This window comes from Ambystoma mexicanum, chromosome 10 (assembly GCF_040938575.1).
Source record: "Ambystoma mexicanum isolate Mex_15411 chromosome 10, UKY_AmexF1_1, whole genome shotgun sequence".
NCBI classification, from domain to species: Eukaryota; Metazoa; Chordata; class Amphibia; order Caudata; family Ambystomatidae; genus Ambystoma; species Ambystoma mexicanum.
This window is the reverse complement of record NC_090932.1, coordinates 269,922,493-269,945,005: the sequence shown is the minus strand read 5'-3', so window position 1 is coordinate 269,945,005 and position 22,513 is coordinate 269,922,493. Positions and strand designations below refer to the sequence as shown.

Sequence of the window (22,513 nt, the reverse complement as noted above, 5' to 3'; positions counted from 1 at the left end):
TAATACCACTGAAAATTCGGCAAAGCTAGGCCTCCCTCCCTTCTAGATGCCATTAGCAGACCACCCCGCACCTTTGGTCTTTTCCCCTCCCACACGAAATCTTTAGTCAGATTCCCCAATTCCTTAAAGAAGCTTGAGGGAACAGGCTGCGTGATAGCCTGAAATAAATACAACAGTCGCGGGAGCGTAACCATCTTCACCGCTGCGATCTGCCCTAGCCAGGATACTCTAAGGCCTCGCCATCTTTGATAATCTCTTTGGATTGCCTAAAGGAGCGGGGGAAATTCGCTGGGTACCACCCTGCAATTGTTGCCGTGATCTTTACCCCCAAGTATCTAATCCCGCCCGGACCCCACATTAAATGAGTACCTCCCTTCAACTCATCAAGTTCTATTCCCCTAAGCATTAGATTGAGGACTTCTGACTTGTTACTGTTAACCTTAAGTCCCGAGGCCTCCCCAAATTGTTCCAACAGGGACAAGCTAACCCGAATCGACTCTTTGGGCACCGACAACATTAGCAACATGTCGTCAGCAAAAGCTGCGACCTTCTGTTGTTCCCCCCCGAACGGGATGCCCCGTATATCCGGCTTTTCCCTGATCGCTTGCAGTAAGGGTTCCAGATACAGCGCATAAAGAATAGGGGATAGAGGACAGTCCTGCTTAGTCCCCCTTTGTAGGTTAACCCTCCTAGCAGCCGAGCCATTATTCTAATTGATGGAGCTTGATAATTAGCCTGGACCATAGTGAGAAATTCCCCCCTAATGCCCATCTTTTCCATTACTCGAAACAGAAAAGACCACTCCATGCGGTCAAAAGCTTTTTCCGCATCGAGTGCCACCAAGACCGCTGGAGTGGATGTTCTCTGGACTTTTTCAACTAAATGGGCCACCCGCCTGATATTATCCGCTGTTTGCTGGCCCTTGATAAAGCCCGCTTGGTCGGGGTGTATTAGAGAAGGAAGGATGGCGTCCAACCTGTTAGCCAAGATTTTAGTATATAACTTGGCATCTATATTGATCAAGGCAATGGGGTGGTAAGCTGCTCTCTCTTCCGGGTCCTTATGTGGCTTGAGGACAAGAGTCACCTTTGCTTCCTCCATGGACGGGGACATTTTACCTGTCCGTCGAAACGTGTTGAATAGAGAGGTCAGTTGCGGGGCCAACTGTGTAATGAAAATTTTATAAAAGGCAGCGGTATAACCGTCAGGGCCGGTGGCTTTTTTCACTGGAAGGGCTCTGACCACCCCCCTTACTTCCTCCTCCGTGATTTCTCGGTTTAAGGCTTCCCTCGTCTCTCTATCAATTTCCCGTAGCTGGACGGATTGTAAAAACATATCTTGCACCTTACTAAGGGGGGTTTGGGATGCATAAAGGGAGTCATAGAACTCCTTCAAGTCTTCCCTCTCCGTAACCCTCACCCCAGTGCTCAGTTTTAAGGCCGTAATGGCGTTTTTTGCCCTTTTTCCCCTAAGTAGCCAAGCCAAAAGCGTATCAGCTTTATTCGCCTTTGCGTAGTACTTTTGTCTCACAGCTAGGAGTGCCCCTTACGCCTTCTTGGTACGTAACAGTTCTAACTGGCCCCGCGCTTTCATGTATTCCCGTATGGCTATCCGGGATGGGGTCACACCTGCTGCCTGCCTAGCTGCTTCAACCCCTGCCTCCAATTGAACCTCCAAAGCCTTGAATTGCTTCACCCGCAAAGCGGTCGCGGCAATTAGGTCCCCTCTGATTGTAGCCTTAAAGGCCTCCCACCTTATCCCCTCTCCCGTATCCTCCGTTCTATTAATTGCGAAGAAGGTCTTAATCTTCTCCTCAATTCCCTCCTGAACTACTGGGTCTCTCAAGATCGCACTTGGGAACTTCCAGCCCCATACCCCCCTCTCCCTCCTACCCAAATCCATAACCACTGATAATACCTTATGGTCGGCTATTCCAATCGGTCCCACCTGCACCTCCCGGATACCCCCCACTAGTCCTACCGAGACCCATATGTAATCTATTCTAGATTGAGATCCATGAACCCCAGATAAGAAGGTATAACCCTCCGCATCTCCCTTTACCTCCCTCCACACATCCCGCAACCCCAGGCTCCTGATCTTCTCCTTCAATTCAGCCAACAACACCGCCCCACCCCCTCTCACACCTTTACCGCCTCTGTCCCATTCCCTATCCCATGCAATATTCAGATTCCCCATTAAGATAATTTGCCCCCAGGATTGCTCTTCCAACACTTTCAATACTGACAGCAGCAATTGTTCCTGACCAGAGTTGGGGCTGTATACCACTGCAATTGTGTAAGGGGCATCCTGACACTTCCCCCTAACCACTAAGTATCTCCCCTCTTTATCTCTCGTGACTGCCTCCACTCTGAAATTAACCGTGCTTCTAATAGCTAGTGCTACCCCCTTCGTTTTACTGTGTCCTGAAGCATGCAATATCTGATCAAAGCCTCTCAGCTTCAACCGTCCCTGGTCTTTGGATAGCAAGTGCGTTTCTTGGGAGTCCCATAATATCAGGTCTCTCCTTTCTCGCAAAATGTTCCAACTTCTTCCTCCTAAAAGGAGAGTTCAGCCCTTTCACATTATGCGTTACCCACTTAAGGAGTTAAAGTTTGAGACTTAGATCTTCCTCTGAGCAACTGTCTTCTCGCCTTCCTCCTCCTTGAATACCTCGCCTCACCCCCTTCTCCCCTACCTCCCTATTCCCCCCTCCCTCGCAGATCATCCCCTTCCCCCTTGCTCACCACTCCTAACTCGGGCATCACCGCCCTTTCCGTACCCAAAATGGTTGCTCCTCCTCCGACCTGTGTCTTCATTTCTCCTTCTAGAGGCCCACCACCCCTTTTGCCGCATCATAAATTAGGAGCCACTGGGTGAATTACTCCTCTCTTCACTAGGATTTCCTTTTGGTACCTCATGCCACCCTTGCCACCTTTTCTCTTCTCCCACTGTCGACCAGCTCCAAGGTTTCAGCCTGTTGCGCCCCACCACTCCCCGCACTCCCGAGTTCTGCGGGGTTTCCTCCAGTTCAATGTGAAGTGTGTCGGCCCCTTCCTGTAGAGTTGTCACACGTTTCTGGGCTCCCTCCCATTCAAAGAGTAGGCCAAACGGGAATGTCCATTTATACCGTATGCCCTTCTCGTTCAATACTTTTACCAGTGGGCCCATTTGCCTCCTTTTCATGAGAGTGCTAGTCGCCATGTCCTGAAACAAAGCGATCTGCTGACCCTCAAACATAATGGGCTCACGCAGTCTCGCTGCCCGAAGGACTGCGTCCTTCTGGGCGTATCTAGCAAACGCCGCCAGAACATCTCTAGGTCTCGCCCTCTGGCCTTTGACCAACCGACCGGTTCTATGCACCCGGTCCAGCTCAATCTTCTCGGGGTTACCTTCGCCCAAGATGCCCGCAAAGATGCCTTGGAGAATCTCCTTTAGGTCCATATCTGGGACCGACTCTGGTAAAGGTTTCACTCTAATGTTGATCCTATGGGATCTATTCTCCAAGTCCTCCATTTGAACCTCGAGATTCCTTGTAGCCACGTCTAACCTCTCTATGGCTTCGCTGTTAGCTGTGGTTTCCTCCTCTACCTCTTGGAGGCCCTTTTCCAGAGTATCTGTCCTTTCCCCCAATTGGCGGGTTTCCTGTCTTATCTCTCCTAGGGCCTTGTTCAAATCTGTTCTCATTAGTTGAAATTGATCTTGAAAAGTCTTGGCCAAGTTCAGCCGTAAGGCATGGAACTCCCCCAGAAATTCCTGTCTAGTCATCACAGATTGCTCCTCCCCCATCCCCTGATCAGCATCTCCGCCCAACTTCTCCCGGGCCGCCCCGGGGCCCTCCCTTGGGGTGTGCACTGCCCAAATTGCAGGGAGTGTTCCAACCGAGTCACTTGCGGCTTGTGTCCCCTTTCCTCCTTTGCCTTTAGATTTGGTAGTCATGCTGCTCCGGGCCCCGCTGTCCTCGCGATAATGCCGGTCCCAATAACGGATCGCAGGTGATCTTGAGCCCACAGGCCCCCCCACTTCACATAAATGGGCTGGGAGTTAATGCCACAAAAGATCCAAGAATAGAGACACTGCAGATCTCTGAAGACGCCGGAGATGCTGGGCCGTGCCACCTCCTCCACCTCCTCAATCGGGACTGCGCAGGACTACACTGAGCACAACAGTTCTTACTTTTCCCCTTGATGGCACTCCCCAGTCACCTTACGAACGCTCCCCTGCCCGTCCTCTGTAGAGGGCTAGTTTATTCCAGCGGGGAGTCAGGGGTGCCGCCCAGGCCCGTCCCCCAATTCCCACGAGGGCCGCACTGCACTGCCGACCGCGATCTGATGCTTCTGTGGGCAGACCTCACTCCTTCCTCCCGCCGCTCCTGGTGCCAGGGGGGGGGGACGCACCAGGGGGCACCGCTTGGATTTCACCCCTTCTGCGAGCCGGGTTCCCTGCAGTCTCTGGCAGGCAGATACTTCCTCCCAACCTGCCCTCCCTACGTCGCGGCCACTCACTTAATATGGCGGTACAGGATAAAACATCCGACCTCCACCGCAGCCGCTTTATCCTCTCAGTGCTCCGCCGCTCTCATTCATCCCCATGGCGCCTTCTCCCTTCCATGCACCCCGGTCCGACCCGGAGCTGCTCTGCTGTCTTGCGGCCCCTCAACTCCTCCAAATGTTCTTCCTCCCTCTCCGTGGGGGGCGGGCCACGCGATCGCTCCACCACAGATCGCAAATCTTACTCCGGTGAGCCTCCCGGCTCCCGACTGTGCTGCCCCGCGCCGCCTCCTCACAAGCTCCATCCGACGGCCGCACACGCGGCCTCTGCTACCTTCACACCGGTGTCTGATGTGAGGTGCCGCACGGACCATCAGCTCGCACCAGTTCGCTCTCCGCTTCCACCCCACTTGCCGGGGGACCTTCCTAATTGCTATGGACACCTGTTGATGGGGCAGTGGGCACCACTCTGCAACAGGGTCCGGAGAGCGCCGTCAGCACGTCTAGTCAGTGCCGGCGGCCATCTTGTTTAAATCCCTTTAATGTACCAATGGTCTCATTGAACACTTTTGGAAAACTTTTTGCTAAGTTTCACGAGTTTCGCAATTTCCTTCAGTGATACCTAAAATTGGTACATTCTCTCCTGGATGTATTTTAATTTGTAAGGAAGCTTGTTCCCACCATCCTACAATTGAGAATCCATTTTCAGCCACATATAGCGTGCAATATGTCTTCCTTTCTTTAAAACTTAAGTGTACCCATGTATATCCAATTATGTTAATGGGTGTCTTTCCATACCCAGTGGCTCACACTCTTGTATCTCTTAAGTCTTCCTTACTTCCTTGTAGTTCTTTCTCAAATGTTTCTCTGTCCACCATGGTGTATGGTGAACCAGTATCAACCATTTCTCTCAATGACACACCATTCACCAACATAGACACCCATGACCCTACACCTCCTTCAGATGGTGTCAATGTCAGGATCTGTACTTGTCCTTCCATCTCATTGATGATGGACATTAAACTGCTTGGTCCAGAAATTATTTCCAGTGCTTTTACATTCGACACACTATTTCTTGTAAATTGATTCCCATCTCTTTGCATCCTATTCATGGAGAGTGTTCCTGCTCTCCTTCTTCCTCTGATGTTTCGACATACTTTTCCAAAATGGCCTACAAAACCATATTTATAACATTCTGCACAATATGCTGGGCATTCTTTTTCAATGTTATTGTGTCTATACCTGCCACATTTGTAGCATTTGCCTTGTGCTCTATTAGTTGACTGTCTTTCTCTCCTCATGTTGTTATAGTTGTCTTTTGACATGCTTCTAATCACTGCAATTAAATTTTCTTCTTCTCTATCTGGAGTTCCTTCATGAATATCCTGGACGCATCTTACTTCACCACTTTGTATTTTGTCTTGCATTTCCTTCATGCATGTATCTCCTAATTCCTTTGATCTGGCTATTTCCATGGCTTGTTCCAGGGTTGGGTCTGTTGCTTGCAATAGGCGTTGTTGTATTCGAGAGTCTGCAACCTGCAATACTAATTGATCTCTTAAATACTCATCTGCTACTGCCGCAAATTTACATGTTGATCTCAAACCTCCTAGGGCAGCCATATGTGTGTCTGCAGTTTCTCCTTTATTTTGTCGTCTTGAGAAAAAGTGGTATCTTTCCAGTACTATGTTAGTTTTATTTCCAAAATGTTTGGTCAATTTATTCACAACCAATTCATATTTTCTGTTGTTTCCAGAGCCAGTAGCCACCTCCTCAGACCCTTCTTCAATATTAACTTGATCTGGTAAAGTTCTGAATAGTCTTAAAGCCTCAGCACCCACACAGTTTAGTAATGTGGCTTCTTTAAGATCATCATTGAATTTGGCTCCCCCTACTGCTCTCATATATACCTGAAAGCTATCTAGCCACTGTTCCCAACTGCATACCGGATTGCTGGTTGTGCAAGAAATGTTATCGGTGTAGCAATGTTTTGCATTTTGATTTTTATGTTAAGTAGGTGCTGGTTTTAATCGCGATGATGTTTGTCTTATGTTTGTTTTGTTTTGACTTATTTCTTTAATAATCCTCTTACATATATCAGCATCAGATTATTGTCCATTTAAGTTTCTTATGTAGCTTGTAATTAACATTGGTTTCATATTCGTATTATACTGTTCTTCGTTTTGTTTATAGACATTTGTATTTCCGTTCTTGCACTGTTACGTTTGTGTAATAGTGAAAACACATATTATTTATGTTGCAGTGGTAACTCCCTTGTTCATAAAATGGGCAATGCACGTTTTTTTTTTACATTTTTCAGGGTCCTTTACTCTAATGTGCTATGATCCTCCCGCTTGCACTGCACTCAAAAGATGCAGTTGCTGTCACTGTTACTTGTAAGTATTCCCTTTACTGGATATATCCTTATTAGTATGCGACTCACTGTGTCTTCATCCTTCTGGGCTCGCCTATGCTCCAACTCGCTGCAACTTGCCTGGCTCTAACTTTCCATGCAGTTCCGTTACCTTGATGCACAGTATAGCAATCTGTTGGTCCCCACGTCCAAATTCGCTTTTCTTCTGCCGGAGACCTCTATTCAGCAACAGACGATCCTCGTCGCCATTTGTTGTGAAATGAACGTAGCTGACACATATGTATATATATGAACACTTGTATATTTATTCAAGTTATACAAGTATGAGGTCCCCGGGTGGTTGCGACCTCTCTCAAAGCCTTCTCATCATACTGCATCGTGAGCATACTGTTAATAAACATAGTTATCTATACTAGAACATTGCCACACAGGATTCAGGCTGAGTTTCTTGACTGGGTGGCCCTGAAGCAGGATATTTTTGACAAAAGGCATAGCTGTCAACTAACACGCTTTTGGCGGGTGTCACCCACCTTGTAAAGAGCTGACTCACCTGCCAAGTCTCCTGCACGCCCATTAATTTCAATGGGCTCTCAGCCGCCAAAAACAAAATCAGTGTTTTCACCCGCCTTTGTGACAGAAATGGTTGAGAGCTATGAAAAGTATTTAACCGGAGCGGAGCTCAACCGCTAGGCAGCCATCAGTGTGCATGCAACAGCGCCCCTGGGAGTACCTGCACCTTTGTGTTTGCATTGTGTTTGTGTTTGCATTTCAAGCACTGAGGCATAGCACTCAACTCACACGCTTTTGGCGGGTGTCCACCCGCCTTGTAAAGGGCTGTATCACCCGCCAAGCATCCTCCATGCCCATTCATTCCAATGGGTGTCTCACCCGCCAAAACCAAAATCGGGTGATTTCACCCGCCTTTGCAGCACAAATGGTTGAGAGCTATGACTGAGGGCCCACATAGCTCTCACACGCTTTTGGCGGGTGTCACCCACCTTGTAAACAGCGGACTCATCTGCCAAGCCTCCTGCACGCCGATTCGTTTCAATGGGCCTCTCACCCGCCAAAAATAAAATCGGGTGTTTTCACCCACCTTTGCGACACAAATGGTTCAGAGCTATAGGCCCATGACCCTTGGTTGGAAATGGTTAGCTGATGGGTAATGCACTAAGGCAGTATTATAACTTCTGGGAGGGAAGAAGTCATTAAAGTTAGACGAGAGGTTCCGGTGAGTGGAGGCGCGGCCCACAAAAGTAAGTACCGTGCCGAGGAAGAGCAGGAATAGGAGTCATGCGGATTATCGAGAAGTACTCTAAACTTGTAGTCCCATCATCAACACTGGTTGAATAGACTGTATTTTCTAAGATAATGTTTTATGCAGTTTTTATACTTTAATATGTTATGGCCTTTATGATAGCTTATTTTATGTTCATCATTACCCATCTTACAATACTGTATGCCCATCCTCATTTTGTTATTTGATCTAAAATGAATTCAATATTGTGAGTATAAAACAATCTCTAGTTTATTCGTCATGGAACGCACGAAACAACAGGGCTCGCTTGGCCGTACTTAAAGACATCTAAACACTAGAGAGGATAAGTAGTCGCTGTACCCATTCAGTCATCACTTTTCGCGATTTTCTTCCACCTAACATGGCTGCGGCCAGCTAGCCATGAGTGTACAAGAGCTTTGCTTTCTGTGGGTGCTAGTGTCGACGCTCGTACGCATTGTCGCAATGACGCAGAGCGAGAACGTAGCAACGGTGAAGCTGGGCTTAGGAGATGGCGACCGGTGCTCGCCTTAACGGCGGAGGGATACCTTGGTGAAGTGATTGCCGCGGACTCCTATCTCATTGGGGGTGTTGTTGGTTAAGATCTAGCGGACGCGGAAGTAATCTTGTGGCCTAGAGCCAAGCCTGAGGAAAGCGGCGGGCTTCGGGGAGTGAAGCAAGTTGAGGCCTGTCAGAGGGGGTACGGCCTGCTCACTTTGAGGACACTGGAGGTAAGAGAACACATTACAATTTACACGCGGGAAATAGCGGGCACCGAAGCCTGCTTGCTCTACCACTTGGAAGTATCGATCCTCCTTTAGCCCACTAATCTCTCACCCCCCCCCCATGCCATACTTTACGTAGTACATAACGTCACCGCTGGTCCTCGAAAACGGATCCGACCTGTATCATTCAGTCCAGTATTGGTAGTACATAAGAGAAAGAGTGCTGCTTTACCCTTGTTGGTATATCGCCGTTCTCATGTTTTCTGTATGCACGTAACTTTTTTGTATTTAACCATCTCTACACCACATTCCACCCCCCCCCCCCCCCCCAGTTTTAAGAACCGGAACAGACTGCTTACTCAACCCCAAAGAAACAACGCCCTCTCCATTGAACCAGTAGTGCCTGCCCCCATGTTTCCGCGAGAAGGTACTAGACTGCCCCAAATATTTACGGGCTGCCACATTTTCCAGCCCTCCTTACCCCCCGATCCCCACACAGGCTGGCACTTGAGCCCCTTTTCCATGTGTCATCGGATTGGGTTGTTTTTCTCCTTCATTAAGCCAGCACTGGCTGTTCATCACCTGCCGCACCAATGTCCATCTTCCATGGTGGTCATCCTGCTCCCTCTCATCCAGCCAACACCGCTGACCCACCAAAAATGGCTATGGGCAATATCATTCCGCATGTTCGATCGTGCAAATGGTTAAACATCCCCTTAGCAAAATCCTTGGGGCTGCGGTCAAGCAGCTTAGTGGTGCTACATGCAATAATGTTACTTTCTTGTAGATGTAGTGGGAGTGGTTGCTTCCTGAATTGCATGGCAGAAAATGGGGAGGGGGGGGGGGGGGGCTCATGGTCCATCTCATTTATACAATGAGCTGAGGACTGGGTTCAGCTGGCTCTTATCCGACACTTCAAGCACGAAATCCACATTAAGAAACCTCATATGTTTCCAAATTAGGTTGTTAATTCTTTGAGCCTAGTGAAAATATAAGCACATGCCATTCAGAACGGAGGACCTTGATGAAGAAACGAGGATTGTGCCCCTGCTCTTTCCTTCCTCTTACGCAAGCTGACTCCAGTGTTGCCAGGTCAGAAGGAAAAAATAAGCTGATTGCCTTTCAAAACAAGCCGACTCCCATCCAAATAAGCTGAAAAACAAGCGTGCACCAGGTCTCAAAAGAAAGAAACATAAAACCGCAAGAAAAACATACATAGACAGAACACTGATAGTGTGTTAGAACAACAATATTTTATTGCATGGAGACTAGAAGTCCCAGATTGCAAAATAATGCAGGCCTGAAATATATTCTTTTTACACTACTATATTTCATTCACTTTGAGATTTGTTAATAAACGTTGTGTAGCAACATAACTTGGCTAAAGTATGGGTATCATAAACATCTGGTTGACTATGTTCAATACCGAATAATCTGTGGCGGTAGAGCAGGCAGTGTTTGGGTATAGCGCATTCGCTGTCTCTGGGATGTGACTGGACAGGAACCTGTGGCAAACCGCTGTTTGAAAAACTGGTAATCCTGGCCGCTGATCGCAAGGTACATCTACGTTGAAATTGATCACCATATACAGCTAAATGGGGCACAAAAAGTTTCAAACTTGGTTTTAATTGGTTGCCCACAGGATTGGCTTGGATCTCCACTACTGCTTGTTAAGAAAACATCTATTGGTTTTACAGATGTGTATTACTGGTTACGGCTCAACATGGCTGGTCATCCGTTTGCAGTATCTGCCAATTGTAGTGGGGACGATGGACGACCTGCACGTGTTCTACAGATTGACAATTTCAGATGGAAGTGTGCCTATTCTGGGGGTGAACCAAGAACAAACCGAATTAGAATTTAAAAAACACTGTAACATGGCCATCTGGAAGCTTGAAAATAATAAACTCTCTCTGAGAAGATGTTGTATTCAGACTCCAATGACGTAATCCATGGATATCTAACCATGTCTTACAACCAAAAAAAGGACTTTAGTGGATAATGCAGCAGCACTGGTGATGTTACCAGGATAACATTGCTATAGTGTGACTATGTTCTTAAAAACATTTGCTAAACTAAAACAATCCCTTCTTTAAATGTCAGTGGGTCTGACAGCACAACTCAACTTTTAAAGTGAGCTTTCTTTTTGCATATGTTTAGGCATTTGGCATTGATGGGCCACCTAGTGGGTAGATAACAATCCCATTGGTGCCCAACGCATATGCATAATAAAGGGAGCAAGACAAAGGAGCATATGGTAAAGTGCTGCCAGCAGCCTGGTGCTGGACTCTCTATGCGTCGTGTAATGGGCTTAACTGTAATGTAAACAAGCCCAATTACATGCGCACAGACGGTCCAACAAGCGGACAAAAATCGCGACAAGCGGCCTCCAAATATTATAAGCGACTCTGGGCAAGAACAAGCCCAACGTCGCTTATAATAGGCGGTCCTGGCAACAGTGGTCGACTCCTGTATAATCGGCGCATCCCAAATTCTTCCCCACTTGCTCATCTTATGTAATTAGGATGTATACTTTTACTTCCATTTGCATGGACTCCATGATCTCACGTGGATGCAGAAGGGGGTGTTTGTGGGTATAGCTGGGGGGTGCGGCATGCAAGATGCCTTTGTTGATTATGGCAGACCTGAAGTATCCTGTACATATATTTTGTTTTGTGGTCATTTTATAGGTTTTCTGTTAAGAACACAAAGGCATATTTGCCTGTAGGGTAGCCTCGTGTCACCACTCGCCTGCTCTGGCTGTTATTCCACATAACTTCATTTTCGGAATGACGTTGAAATGCTGCTCGTTGCTCCTAAATGTGAAATGAGTAGCCGGAAAGATAAAGGGTGGAGTGTGGGAGTGCCTGAACTACTTGCACAACTCGCATGTGTCACAGATTTTCCCCTTTTGTAGAGTTCGGGTCTTGTATAACCCAGTGTGCAGGTCCTCGGGTTCCAGCGTGCGTTCAGCGCTCCGATCCTGGGAACGTTCTGATGTCTGGGAAGTCCGAGGAAATCCAGAAAAACGGCGAATAATGCACACGGAAGACTAGTGCACGGAGATCCAGTATGCAAGGGGGACAAAAAGGAGGGGAGTGAAGGAGGAATTTAGGGGAACCAGGAATCGAAGGAAAAACACAAGCGAACTATGGCAGCACACGTCTAGCCACGGCAAGCGGTAGCGTTGAGATGCGCAGGGCCGCGGGGGCATGCCTGCTTTATAGAACTTAATGCGTACGGCACTGAAACTGGTAAAGAGTATTCCACGTTCAGTGGTCATGTTGGGAGTACTGCTGAGTGCAAGCCCCTATGGGACAGGGACCAGGAAGTCCTGAAAGGACGCGTCCGATGGTTCATGACAGATTGCCTGCTCCGAAGGCCTGTTCCTCCGTGTTTCCCTAGGTGTATAAGGTGGTACCTTTTGAAGTAGCCTGGGGGCATTTAGGTTTGAGACCGGTTCCCAGGTGCGTTCACTGGGTGGATAGCCTTTCCACTCCACCAGATACTGTAGCTGACCACGTCTGTACCTGGAGTCACATATTCAGGACACTTTGCATTCTAACTGGTCATCGACAACCACAGGGGTAGATCTTGGAGCAGACTGGGAGGTCTGGACATATGATTTCATTAGAGATGTGTGAAACACTGGGTGGATCCTCTTCCAGGAGTCTGGTAATTTGATTTGGAAGGCCACTGGGTTAATGATTTCCTTTATGGAAAAAGGGCCATAGTACCGAGGAGCCAACTTATTAGGTCGTAAGTGTCGAGGCAGTAGTTTCGAGGATAGCCAGACCTCATCACCCACTGCATAGGAAGGTCCTGGTCTTCTTTTGGAGTCAGCATAGTTCTTGGTGTTAGCTCGGGTCCTTTTGAGGTGTTCTTTGGCTTCCTTGTTTACGTTGATGAGGGTTTCAATCCATGAGTCGACTGTAGGAAGTGGTGGTAGAACCGAAGGGTGGAATCCTTGGCTGCAGAAGAAGGGGCTGGTCTTGACAGCCGAGTGATCCGAATTGTTGTAGGCAAATTCAGCCACAGGTATTAAGAGACCAATCGTCCTGGACCTTGGTGGTGAAACAACGAAGATACTGCTCCGGGGTTGGGTTCACACGTTCTGTACCTCCGTTGGTCTGTGGATGATAACCTGAGGAGAGGGCACGTTGGATTCCTAGTATACGGCATAAGTATTTCCAGAATTGAGATGTATTGAGGACCTATGTGTGATATGATCTTGGAAGGGAGTCGGAATATGTGTTCCAGGAAGACTCCAGCGAGTTCTGAGGAAGATGGTAATTTATTCAAGGGTGTAAAATGAGCCATGTGAGTGAATAAATCAATGGTAACCATGATAGTTGCATATCCCCTGGAAGGTGGTAGTTCCACAATAAAGTCTGTAGCAATAAATTCCCAGGGCCTTGTTGGTTGGAGTAGGAGAACCGCCGGCCTCTTGTTATCATGCTTGTTTTAATTGCAGACTGCACAGGCTTGGAGGTACTGCTGGACGTCAAGCTTCATTTTTGGCCACCAAACGGTCTTTGCATTAAACAGAGTGTTGGTAATGCCATGATGTCATGAAGGAAGGGTATCATGACAGAGGCTTGTAATCCTTTGTCGCAGTCTCTGTGTGGGAATGACCAGGCCATTGTCCTTGAACAAATACCCGTCCTTGGTTTTAAGATTCCATCGATTCTTCCCAGTAAATTCCTTCCAGATCTGAGGACTGGGTTTGAATCCGAATGTCTTCCAGGAGAGTGATTGCTTGAGCTACAAAAATTATATGGGAAAACATCTTTGGGAAGGATCGACCTTCAAGAGTTTTGACGTCGGGATAAGGCGTCAGCAATTATGTTGTGTTCCAGGTACATGATGGATTTGGAACTGTTACTGGGCAAAGAAGGCCCAACAGGCTTGACGGCTATTCCTACATTCCATGGATTGTAGGACTTGGAGATTCCGATCCGTACAGATCTGAACAGGATGCTTAGCTCCCAGGAGTAGATGACACCACTTGGAGGCTTGACGGATGGCCACCAATTCCTTTTCCACAACAGAATAATGGGTCTCGCTAGGAGTTGGGGTTTGCGAGAGATAAGCAATGGGGTGTTCTAACTTGTCCTCGAATTCCTGCTTTAAGACTGCTCCAATGGCGTAGTTGGAGGCATCAGTCTACACTAGGTAGGTCGATCAATGTCAGGTTGAGCCAAGATGAGGGGGGTGGGGCGGTTTGTAAATTCCGACTTCAAACGTTGGAACGCTTCGTCTTGGGCTGCGGTCCAGAGGAAGGGAGTATCCTCCTTAATCAATGTAATGATTGGTTGAACCATCTCCGAAAATGTCATGATTCCTGCCCCTCATGTTCCCCCGCCCTCCAAGATGTCAGGCTGGAGCCAGGCCACCATCACCTACATGGCCCTCAAGGGCCTCTCCATCCCTCCAAAAGACCCACTTGGAGTCAGACTTGGCGCTTGTGGCACCAGACTCGCTCACTCCCATAGGATAACATTGTGGATTGGACTTGTAGTGCATTGATGGGGGCAAGATGGATGCCCCCACAGATTTTGGTTCCCAGCATGTGCAGTCTAGTCTTTTGGGTGTGGTTCAGCCCAGAGACACCTGGGATACCCAGAGACTATTTAAGCCACGCCCAGGCTGAGAAACATGCTTTGTGTTTTCTGCACCTGCAGCGTGACACTCAGTGTTCGGATCGGTCTCCAGTACGCCTGCATCTTTCTTCTGCGATCAGCTCCTGCAAGAACAAGAACACAGTTAGGAACAGCCTTACCTTGCGGCGCTTCTGCCCATCATTCATTGCTTCTTCTGTTCTGCGGGCATCTTCCCCGGTGTCATTCCCATCCCGGCCTGCCGCTTCCTAAGGAAAAGGGGGGAAAAAAGGCATCAGTAAACATTCAGCAAATCTTTGCTTATTTTTAAAAATGGTTTGTGCTTCAAATGCTTACCGGAATCCCAGCCGCTCTGGGGGAACTCTGTCTCTGGAACTTCTCATCCATCTGCAAGATGGAAAAGGCACTCCAGGTTAGCGTGGAAACATCTAGAGGCGCCGCATACCATGCTTACTCAACCGCATTTCTTCTTCATAACCGGCATCCACGCTGAAAATGTTGCGGCACCTAAAAGACACAGAAAAAGAACTCAGTTCAATACGAAAGGGTTGCATCACGCTCTCGCTCACCTTCAGCGCTCCTCATCTCAGCAGCATGTCGCCATCCCCGGACACCGGCCTTCCTCGAAGGAAAGGAACGAAGTTGGAGAACTGTTCAAAAGACTCATTATACTTACCTGTCGGACTCTTGCCAGTGAAGTAACTAGGCAGTAAAGAGCCCTAATCAATCAACACGCCCCTGCGCTGAAAGAAGGACAAAGAGCACACTTTCCAAGAAAACAAGCTGAGCTGTGGATCAAAGAGAAGGGTTGGACCTCGGGGAAGAAGGGGTTCAAGCACACAGAGACAATAGGGAGTCAAACTCTACCAATCCTGTGTTTCAGGCCCAGTCTCTAGTTGAGTAGACTCCAGGGAAGAGTTCGAGGTTGTAAGAGGTCAGAACAGGCCGAGTGACGTCCCCGTGGATACCAGGTGAGCGTTGCAGAAAAGGATGGTATGAATTGCTGGTAGAAGTTGGCAAGCCCCAGGAAGGATTGAATCTGTTTCACAGTAGTTGGAACAGGCCAGGATAGTATGGAATTTACTTTGAGTGGTCCATTCCAATTCCTTCTGGACTATCCGAGATAGTGAACAGTAGATACATGAAAAAAAGGCATTTCTCGGGTTTAGCCAGGAGTTTATGTTCACGTAGCCGTTGTAAGACTACCTTGGCATGCTCTTCATACTTAAGATGGTCCTTGGAGTATATCAGTATGTCGTCCAGGTAAACTATGACGAAGAGGAACAGCATATCGGAGAACACCCGGTCCATAAAACGTTGGATGACCGCTGGGGCATTGGCGAGTCCGAAAGGCATGACCAGGTATTCAAAGTGACCAAAGGGTGTTCTAAAGGCTGTTTTTCATTCGTCACCTTCCTTTATACGGATCAGATGGTAGGCACCTCTGGTTCTGATAGGATGAACATCCTTCCAAAGGGAATCGCTGCTGAGGGTTCAGTATTGATGGCACAGTATTCAGGTCTGTGGGGTGGGGGGTAGGGCTTGAACTATGGCAGTTGAAAACACATCAGTGTAGTCCTGATAGGCTCTGGGGACCTGGATAATATTTGAGACCGTGAGTGGGCCTTGCTGGTCTGTCAGCGTACCTTCAGAGGATCTTGACGAGGAATCCAGGGATAGACGGTGAGACATGTAATGTTTGGAGCCAAGAAACAAGGATCCTGCTGCCCAGTTGATGTATGGGTTGTGCTTCTGTAACCAGAGCATACCCAGTACCATTGGATAATGGGCAGACTTTATGATGTCAAACTTCATCTCTTGATGATGATGATGATGATGGTTTATCGAGAACTGGATCTCTTTGGTCTGCAGGGTGATTGGCCCTGAAGAGAGAGGTCGTCCATCGATGGCCTCTACAGGTTGCATGATGTCTCGAGTTTCATATGGAATGTGGTGGGTAGTGACCCAATCCGATCTATAAAAATCCCCGTGGCTCCACAATCCACTAATGCCAGAATGGGGTAAGTTTCTTTCTTGGGCGGCGATAAAAAGACCTGCAAGATCACAAGGTTGTTTTGTCCTGGAGAGTTCAAGGATGGAATAGATGTGGAGCAAACATCTCTCTCCCTAAACTGTGCTCCATCTAGGATCGGGAGCTGGTGTTTCCTGAACGCCGTGGAGGGGCCAAAGGACATTCTCTCACAAGATGTTTATCTGAGGCACAGTACATAGACAGTCCGGTGTAAATCCGTCGCAATCTTTCTTGCGAGGATAGGGGTCCGCGGAAGGCACCTAGTTGCATGGGTTCAGGGTCTGTGGTCGAGGCAGGAGTGGGCTCGGGTTTAGAGGGAGATTCTATAGAGGTCTTTTGTTAAGGCATCTTTGTTTTCTTCTTTTCTGCCTTACTTTCCTGGATTCGAAAGTCTATTTGTAAAGAGAGGACCATAAGGGCCTGGAAGGAACCTGGGCGAGCTACCCTGTCTAACTCGTCTTTTCTTCATTTAGTCCTCTCAGGAATAGGGTAAAACAGGCCTCCGGGGACCAATCTGCTTCCTTGGCCAGTTGCCAGGTCCTCTGGTTCTAGCGTGCGTTCAGCGTTCCGAGTCCTGGGAACGTTCAGATGTCCGGGAAGTCTGAGGAAATCCAGGAAAACAGCGAAGAGTGCACAGAGATCCGGGAAGCAAGGAGGGCAAAAAGGAGGGGGAAAGAAGGAGGAGGAATTTAGGGGAACCAGGATCAAAGGAAAAACGCAAGCGAACTACCGCAGAACACGTCTAGCCACGGCAAGCGGTAGTGTCAAGACGTGCAGGGCACCGTGGGCGTGTCCGCTTTATAGAACATAATGCGTACGGCGCGAAAACTGGTAAACAGTATTCTGCATTCATCGGCCATGTTGGGAGTACTGCTGAGTGCAAGCCCCTATGGGTCAGGGACCAGGAAGTCCAGAAAGGACGCGTCCGATGGTTCATGACAGCATGCCTCTTTCCCAACCAACGCCCCAGTTTCAATGCTAGTGCCTTATTAATTTTGCCAGCATGTCCTCAATCCCTAATTCAGCAAGCAGCGAAGTCCCTTAAGTAATGGGTGGCTGCATTTTCTGAACGCTGAAAAGATTAAATATTAGCAGCCGAGGAGGTGGTTGTGATGAATTGTTGCAGATGAAGGCTAGTTTTCGGGTTTGGACCTTAGACATGAGAACATGGTGGTCGGAGAGAAGGAGCAGGGTTAGGGATGGACATTGGAAACTGGAAGCTGGGTGAAGGATAACTTATGTTTTCGAAGATTTGTGCATTGGGCAGTGGATACCCATCCAGTGAAGGATTGCAATGAGACCTTTAGTAATCTATTCCTAGATGGCTGTTGTGAAGGATGGAAAGAGGTGGTAGTGAAAACTAAATCGCACGATTGTTCTCCTGGGCAGCTTTGCCTCATTTATTCAATAGTTGCAACATGGTCACTGTGTTAATTAACTGCATACTTTCAGTGGATATTTAATTCCAATGCTCCTGCGACATTTTGCTGCTTTTGTTTGCTACCCTATAGCATTAAGGCAGGCCTCAAGGCATAAAATGAGCATTGTCGCATAGCAATTTGCTATGTAATTCTGTAAGTTTGCTAATGAAATGAACACTTGTGTAGCAGAGTTGGCTATTTAAGTTGCGATCTTCAATGAAAGCAAAACTTGCCCTGCATTCCCCTTGCCCTCTGTGCTCTGTTTGCCCTCTTCACCTTTTTTTTTATTTATTTTTTTTTTTTTCTCTGTTCACTTCAAGTGCTAATGGAGGGGAAAGTGCAGCAGTAATCCTCTCCTCCACTCTTGAGTGCCAAAAGCATGTGTAGGAGTGCTAGGCAAGAATTTCTTTCAAAAAATTACAAACGAGAAGTAAATCGGGATGATACTTTTATTAAGCTTTCTATATCCTGTCTGACAAAGACCAGCATATGTCTACTTTATATCTTTTAAGAAGACATTAATGCAATTCCATGCCTAAAATGTAAGTTATTATATAATGCATAATGTCAGTATTGATACTGTAAAACACTACATCGGTTCCTCGCGATAACTAATGAAATAATGATTTTTTAAAACTAATTATAAATAACAAAGTACAGTTTTTTATTTTTTATTTTTTTATTGCAGGGTTCCCCCAAACACCTTGTTTCCCTAGCTTTACTACCCTCCTTAAACCCCCACCCGTTTAAATCCCTTACCCCACATGCCATATATAATTTAAACAAAATATTTGATGTGTTTTTGTTTAACTATTTTCGTTATTTTAATTTCGTTATTACTGTATACCACTGCATCATCTCCATGCATTACTACAAAGTTTAGGTTAGTGTATCTTAATTTCATAGTGTCAACAACATTTAATTTTCTTGGGTAAGATGCAGAGTGGATTTCTCTTAGGTTGAATAGGTAAACTAAGTTTCCCGACCTGCAGGTGTAGCCTTAACTTTAAAGAATTTGCAAGACCTGACGCCTCTCACTGTCTTACTTCAGCTGTACGCAAAACCGCTGTATTGTTGCTCATTTCACATCTTTTGTACCAATAGCTTCTGGTGACATTAACAACTTTAGTATGAAATTGCTAATCAAGTGGGTCTGCTAATTAAAACATTTTAATATGCAAATTCTGCTAATCAATTTTTAAACTAATTTATGCCTTGGGCCTCAAAATGTGTGCTAGCCATTGGCTAGTGAGTTGCCTCTTGGCGAGCAAGAGATGGTGTGCTGTGTGTACATTGAGAACTGAGGGGACTAATTGCTTGGTTATTGGCTTGTAGCATGCAACTTGAAATGTTTTCCTCTCCAATTAGACAGTGTCTCAACCTAGATTATCTCCTTTCAGGACTGTCCACTACAACCACACCAGGTATTTCAACTTAGATGAGAAATGATAGCCAGAGTAGGCACGTTATGGATGGCATAGGCATTCCCCAGAAGAATACCTGTACAATTGCAAAAATACTAGAAGAAGTTATGAGCCAATATATGAGGGTGTAAAAGTGGGCCATAGACTAGGGACACATCAAAACAGCTAATCTACATAGTTAACATAGAGGACAGAGCGTGGCAAACTACAAAATTACGTTAGGCAGCATTAGAGGTGAGGGGAGTGGTGGGGTCTGGTAGTGAGAAATATGATACTCCCCATTTGGCAAGTAGGTGAAGTTAAAGCCAAGCTTTAACATATTTGACAGGCTGGCTTTGATTGCGATGGGCTTCCAGAACCCCAGACAAAGTGAACATTGTGTTTCCTTGCCCCCCACACTGTCGGGGATTGTGGCTAATAAAAAGTGGGGCAATTTGCACAAGGCAGACCTCTGTGGATTCCCACGGGTGTCCTCTTTTCGGAAATGCATGGGGTTCCCAGTTTTCCTTGCTGGCTTCGACACCCTAGGCTCAAATCTGTAGGTTGCCCACATGAACAAAATGTGCTGTGCTGGAAGTCTTGGGGTTACCCTTTTTCTTTTGTGCCCCGGTAGGTGCACCCACACATGTGCGGTACCATTACTTATAAAATTGCTAGTGGGATTTGCATGATATTTGGCGGGATTATAATGAAGAAAAGTCAACGGAAAAGGTTGTGGTTGAACTAGAGGATGTTTATAAAGAATGTGTGGTGCATTATTGTGGCTGTCCTAATGATTAGAACATGTTAGCCATGACTCGAGCAAAACGTGGGAGTGTGAGCTCCACCATAAGGCAGAAACACAAATATTTTTATTTTTATTATTGTATTAGCTGAAATTAATCAGCTTTTCAATCTACAAAATTCATTGCTAAAATATATAAAAAGAAGACTTACGATATCTTACAATTCAACGTAAACAAAGGATATATAAAAATACATAAACAATTGCTCCAAATTAGTCAGAGTTAATCGAGCTATAAAAACTAATCTAAACTAAAAAGCAAACATTTGAATGCTTTCAGTATTCCATGCCATTCCTAATAACGTATAGCATATATAATTCCCAGTTGTCATGTCTTGAGCCGGAGAGTTCATTATATACAGTTAATTATGGGCAGGCTATAATATTCGCTCTTTAGACAGAAGGAATATCATTTGTAAGGTCCCCCACCCATACAATACATTGCAATCTTAATTATTCAGATAGTATTTGTGCTAACCTCAAAGCTAGACATATTTTCTAGCTTTAAAGGCATTGGAAAGTTTGCCAATGTTATCTGTACAATGTTCTTATTAATACATAATAAGAATGACCAAAGTAAATCTTGTTCAACCCTGCTCAAAATGGCGGTTGCGTTTAACAAATGTGCTGATCTTAGGTCAACTCTATACACTGACATACTAAGTGTTCTAGCGATTCGACTATAATGGGATCCAGACAAAATCTACAGAACTCCATTCCTTTTGGGATCTGATGCCTTCTAACTTGTACTTGGCGAGTGGGCCGTAGGTTAAGGCGAGCTCTCAACCGCGCCGATCTGTATACCACAGATGGAGACTTAAGGTATGCTTCAGGTGTTTTAACTTTTTTTGGGCCAAAATCGGTACTTGAAGATTTGGTGATACTTTAAGCACATATTTCTCGTATTGATCCAGTCCAATTGAAATATTAGTTCGTTAGTTTTCTCCGGGTTTGTCACTAGCCTATCGATTGTTACATTTGCATTGGCTAGATAGGCTAAACTTTCTTCAACCCACCTCTTCGCAAAATACTGGGGCGAGGTGGGAATATAGTCGGCAATCACCTGTAGCATATTTGGTTGCTGATTTGCTAGTAAGCATTTACGAAACGGTGAACATCTTCACCACAAATAAATGGCATGCAAAGAAATTAACCCCAGTTCATATCACAAGTATACCCCTGGTACACACTTGGGTAAAGACAGCACCGCTCTCCAGAATTTTGCTCGAAGTTTAGCCAGATTTAGTGATTTACAATTCAGTAATGTCTCCACTCCATATAAAATGGATGGGATGGCTTTCGTGTTCCAGAAGATAATGGCTGGTTTTATCGTAAATTTACTGTACCGGTGCAATAGTTTTCGCGCCTTGAAACACTTGTGTATAGGCGCGTTACAAATGCCATGTCATATATAATTTTCGCCTGCGATATGGCTGTGGTCCACTTCATTTCGATACTCTCCATTTGGCCACAAGGAGTTGGCATTCCCTCAAAAACCATGCCCAGGTAGATGTATCTATGCACAACCTCTAGTGGTGTTGTTTATTGCCCACTTGCATGTGTTCTTTGTAAAATACAACGCTAATGGATTTCTTATGTGTTTTATTTGTGTTAACCACTAGTTGGTTCGCTTCTAGATACAAATTAAATGCACCAAATAGGTTCTGCAAACGGATCAGGGTCTTGGAGATGAGCACAATGTCATCTGCATAATTTATTTTAAGTTGGTGATTTTAGTACCGTTAAGGGCCAGAGAATCAGATACATGCATAAACGAGTATCGCATATCTTGTATAAAATAGTTAAAAATAGCAGCTGCCTTGTTTAAGACCGTGCGCTGTCAAGATGGGGGCAGATAATGATCCTTCCAGAGTAAGTCGTATATGGATGGATGTATCTGCATGGATAATATCTTGCAGAACTGGTGGGCAGCCATCTCTTTTTAGTTTCGCCATGAGGACAAGAGAGACTGCATAAAAAGCAGAGTGTAAGTCCACAAAGGCGAAATATACAGGTTGCTTACATGCGTGGCATTGTGCTTTTATTGCATTTAGTGATAAAAGATTAACACTTGTGCCTAGGCCTATAACAAATCCAGTTTGTTGATCTCGGGCGACATGATTTCGTCCATGCATTGAATTCACCCAAAACTAATTTTGCAAAAAGTTTACCAGTAGCGTCTAATAGCGCAATTGGGCGATAATTTTTCGGGTTGGTTCGATCGCCTTTCTTATATATAGGCACTATTATTGATGTTGTCCAAGACGCTGGCAGACTGCGATTTGTCATGACTTGTCGAAAAATGGCATAAAGGATATGCGCCCAATAACTCAGATTTTCTTTAAAGGTAGCATTTTTGCAGCCCAGCA

The 22,513-nt window shown here is 46.2% G+C and overlaps 1 protein-coding gene across 2 annotated transcripts in view; it reads left to right on the top strand.

The window, feature by feature from the left end:
- Positions 1 to 8,574: 8,574 nt before the first annotated feature.
- WDR33 (WD repeat domain 33) overlaps positions 8,575 to 22,513 on the top strand; it is a 935,332-nt gene continuing 921,393 nt past the window's right edge. Inside the window, exon 1 of one of the 2 annotated variants that reach the window (XM_069617826.1) lies at positions 8,575 to 8,868. The gene's annotated coding sequence lies outside the window, so the exon portion shown is untranslated. The remainder of the gene's footprint in view (positions 8,869 to 22,513) is intronic. The other variant, XM_069617825.1, reaches the window with a different exon arrangement.